This window comes from Hordeum vulgare, chromosome 1H (genome assembly GCF_904849725.1).
Source record: "Hordeum vulgare subsp. vulgare chromosome 1H, MorexV3_pseudomolecules_assembly, whole genome shotgun sequence".
In the NCBI taxonomy this organism is placed as follows: domain Eukaryota; kingdom Viridiplantae; phylum Streptophyta; class Magnoliopsida; order Poales; family Poaceae; genus Hordeum; species Hordeum vulgare.
This window is the reverse complement of record NC_058518.1, coordinates 169,575,546-169,580,686: the sequence shown is the minus strand read 5'-3', so window position 1 is coordinate 169,580,686 and position 5,141 is coordinate 169,575,546.

The window sequence follows — 5,141 nt, the reverse complement described above, 5'->3', positions numbered from 1 at the left end:
ACACAATGGCAATCAATAATCATGATGTCATATACATTTCTACAACCACGCAAGGCTTTATGATACTCAAACATCTTCACATTACACAACCTACAACTTCAGTCAAGTGATTCAATCCATGATGAGCCCTTTTCAATTACTTAGCACTTTGCTTAATGCTCAATTCACAAGACTTGGTCTTTGCACTTACGATGGAATAGATAATGATGGTGGGGATTTAAGGAGAGGACAAATAGGTATGATAAAGTCTCACATCAACGAGAGGCTTTATCGTTAGCCAATGGAGAGGCCTTACAATCAATGTCAATGTGAGTAGTAGGGATTGCCATGCAACGGAAGCACAAGATCTATATGTCTATCAAAGGTCTCTACACGCAGCTAAGTGGGTGAGCATCCAACTTACTTGCTAAATGAAGACCTCGAGCATTTGAGAAGCTCGTCGTAGTAATATGCAAGTCAAGTTCCATAATGTGAAAATACCACTAGCATATGAAAGGGAATATCATGAAACTCACTATATGAAATACATGGTGCTACTTTAAAGCACAAGTGTGGAAATGGATAGTCACTACTACAGGATGGTCCTAAGACAACACATGCATGTGAGACCTTTTGACCAAACTGTGTGTGATGCATGAATCACAAACGATATAGTTCAAGGTCCGTCGCCAATGACACGAATTGTGTGCAATGGCTGATCCATTAGACATGATTCAGATGAGACTTCCATGTGTGGTACATGGCAAACACTTGTTCCATACAAACTATTTGCGATTAGCCACGATAACACAAACAACTATGCATATAAAGATGTGTGTGACATACGACATACAATTCACCCGGATGAACTAGTTGCGAAAAGCTAAAATGACGCAAACAATTCGGCGTCTGAGGTTGTGTGTGATACACGGCAAATGGGTAGCCAAGACGAACTGTTTGCAATGATCAAAAGTAACACAAATGATTCCGTGTAACGAGATGTGTGGCATACCTGAGAAATAGGTGAGTAATCAAAATTGTGTGGGAAGACCGATAAAAATACAAACGATTCCTCATAATAAGCTATGTGTGCTGCGGGTAAACACTTTCTAACACCCAACTGTGTGATTGTTGAAATCATCACCGAAGTGTACCTTTGTTTATTTGTAAGCAATGTGATTTGCTCTATCTGTACAACATCTACGTTTTTTCTATAGAACAACAACATAATTGCATAACCAAAATAAACATTCAATTACATTACTGACTACAGATAACATTTGCACAACTAAATTAACAAATATATGCATACTGAACTAGTAGTAAGGAACATCAAATCGTCTATATTTCTTGTGACGAGGGGTGTCAGTCGGTGCACGATGGAGGCACTTCCTCATGTCAATGATTCATCTGCACATCCCATAGAAGTACATCAGTTGGAAAAGACTTGACATGACAGTTTCGGTTTGAAAAGAATTGATAAGACAATTTGATTAAGTAAAAGAATTAATTACCAATCCCATAGAAATATGAGACCCTTTGGACCGATATGAAATAACCGGATTACATCAAAGCAACTTCAATTACCATACTCCAACAAAACAAAGGATGAGGCTTACTAAACAAGAAAGGAACAAATACATAACAATTTGCTTGATAATTTTCTGGTAAGGTTCGCACGGGCTCTATATTACATTAGCCATCATGGACAAGGCAGTGCACACGACAAACGAAGCATCCCCGAGTCATAGCAAGATAGAAGGACTCTTTAATACATAACGAGAACCGCTTTAAGAAGACCGTGAACAAACAAATCCACTAGATGTCGAACCCAAACCTCACATGATGCATCTATTGGAAGATAATCCTATGTAACTACTTGAATTCCCACCTAAGAACTTCCAAAAATTTCTGGTTATACAATCAGGTCCACGGATACCAGGAGTAAAATCCATCACTCGACTCCTAGCAATAACACTACCCGTCCAGTGTATCACATCCGTCAGCACATGACCATAGATCTCAGAAACTCATATACCTCATACCCTCGTAATCACAACGATACCAAGTATAGCAGTACATCAGGATGCTCTCCACCAGTACTGGGATGCTAGAGTCCTCTCGACACTAATAATATTGAAGCAATTTCGAACATCCTCCATCCTAAGATACTAAGGAAACTGAACGATAGCGAGTGTGACAAGAATCCCTTGGAGCTCAACTCCCTGTGAGACTTCTACCCCAAATTGATAGGAGACACCAGGAACAAAATCTCGGTCACAACGACATCATTTAGTTTGCAAAGTACCCGTGTGATCCTAATTTTTTTTAGTGAGAAGAGGAGTAGAATTAAAGTTCCTACCTCAATATTCCTCACTAGAGCTTAGAAGAGGAGTAAAAATAATCCTACTCTCCGATATATAAGTAGACTCAAAGTAGTTTTTCACTAGACTCGACTCGGCGAAGTTCGATCAATCAAGGGGGCTCCTAGGTTGGTACTTCTCGATAACAGGAGGCACCAAGAACAAAATCTCTTCACAACGACATCGTAGAAGTTCCAAAACACCCATGTGGTCCTAAAAAATTGAGTGATAAGAGGAGTAGAATTAAAATTCTCACATCAGGATTACTCACCAGAGCATTGAAGAGGAGTAAAACAAATTCTACTCTCTGATATGACTAGACTCAAAGTAGTTTTTCACTAGACTCGACACGGCCAAGTTCGATCAATCAAGGGGGCTCCTAGGTCGGTACTACTCTTATACACACTTGTAATGCCCAAGATGCGATCCTATCCTCATTTTAGCTCGAGGGTCTCGATAGGGATGGAAGCGCATCTCATCGTTTTGCAAGAATGGATATCGTTATAAGTACATGTACAGAAGAGATAAGTATATGAAATTGTCTTACACTCGCCACAAGCTACAACATGAACAACACAATACAACAATATACTCAATCACCATGTACAAGAGCAGCGTTCGACTACGGACGAAAACAAACGATAAAACAACGACGTTGGTCCTTACTATTCGAGGCTGTCAGCATGGAACCCATCCTAGATCGATTAAGAAGAAGAAAAAGAAGAAACTCCAAATAACAATCATCGCGCTTACGTCAAAGTATTGCTTTACATGTACATGCAACTGTTGTAGTAGTAATCCGTGAGCCACAGGGACTCAGCAATCTCATTTCCAAAGGTATCAAGACTAGCAAAGCTTAATGGGTGAGGTATGGCTAAGTGGTGCTCCAGCAAGCAGCTAAGCATTTATTTGAGTAGCTGACTTATGAGTACAAGAATAAAAGGGGGGATGATACACGCATAAATGGACATGAACTAATAATGATCAAATAAATGATCTTGAACACCTACTTACGTCAGACATAACCCCACCATGTCCTCTTCTGAATGTAGAACTCACGAGAAGAGGCGGTCACGGTTACGCACACAGTTGGCATATTTTAATTAAGTTTACTTCAAGTTATCTAGAACCGAATGTTAAACAAAGTTTCCAAGTTGCCACATAACCGCGCGCACTGTTCAATATTTCATCCGATTAAGAAGTTAACTTGCCAATTAATCACTACTCGTAGGATGGCCGAATCGAATATCACTTGTTGATCACGTTAACTTGCCACACCGATTAATTGGTCGGTTAGACCGATTAATCAATTGTCATACCGATTAATTAGTTTCTAGACTATTTAATCGCTACTCGCTCATTAAGTCATGGGCAAACAAATCCCTTTTTTGGCCAATAACCCCTCCCATTCTCTATTACTACTAAATAGATATGGTTTGGCCCTCGTCCTCCTCCCTCGTGATCCTTTCATCATCTCCTAACCAGGCTGATGGCTAGCCAGGTCTTTACCGGAGCCAGCCACCACATTACTACTTCAAGATCCAGCTGCTCTGCCACTCTAGTCGCCTGCGTGCACCCCCCCATTGGCTCCTCCCCATCCTCTCTCATGGGGTTGCTCTCATCGACTGACCGGTGAGATGCTCCCCAGTCTGTTCCGCCATAGCGTCGGCAGCACGCAAGGTACTACCATCTTCTTGCCCTATCTTAGTGGATAATCCACAATTCATATATTAGTATATTATAGATTACAATTTCTTATACAAGTGGATGGAACTCTTGGTTTTGGTAGTTATTTGTAGTATATTGTGTGATGTATGTTAGAAAGTATATGGAAAGTTTAAATGTTTTACTAATAATTTGAAATTTGAGATTTTCTAGGTTTGGATGCATAACGATTATTTATGTTAACTCTTGTCTATTTTTTAAATGCCTATAATAGAATATTTTGTTATATTACATAGCCTATATGCATGGAAGTATAGTGTAATAAATGAAAAATCTAGATATAAGTTGGCAAGTTACTACTTAATCTACCGATTAATCCAATAGGTCGATTCACCGATTAATCACTACTCCCAAGCCGGTCGAGCAGCTACCATGTAACGACTAAGATGCGGCTCTTTACTTATTTGGGGGCGAGGCCTCAAAAGGGGAAAGGGGCGCATCTAAGTGTTTCGCAAGCAGGATAAACATCACAATACATAATGGATGGAAGAGTAATAATATTTGGCTTACACTCGCCACAAACTAAATTACAGAGTCACACAGTCATACATTATTCAAATGGAAAGCAGGGTCCGACTACGGACAAGGTAAACGACAAAAGCAATGCTATCCCGCCTTGCTAGGCCCACGATCACGACCAAGTGCCTCTAGTCCTCGGGATACGTCACGTACAGCCTACCACTGTCCTCGTCAAATTCCCACTTCAGCTGGGTATCCTCGGAAGCATCTGTATCTGGGGTACCTGTACCTGTTGGTGGTTGTAGTAATTTATGAGCCACAGGGAGTCGGCAATCTCGTAACCTTGGTATCGAGTCTAACTCAGTTAATAGGTGAGGTTGGGGTAAGTGTTTGAGTTTGCAGCATCCTAAGCATACATTGTAGCTAACTTACAAAGAATAGGAATAAGTTATGGTGGTCTACGTAAGACGGTCGACGTATAAGAATGATCATTAAATGATCCAGAACACCTACTTATGTCATTCATAACCCCACCGTGTTCTTGATCACAGAAGGAACTCCTAAAGAAACAGTCATGGTTACGCACACAGTTGGCAAGTTTTAGTTAAGTTACTT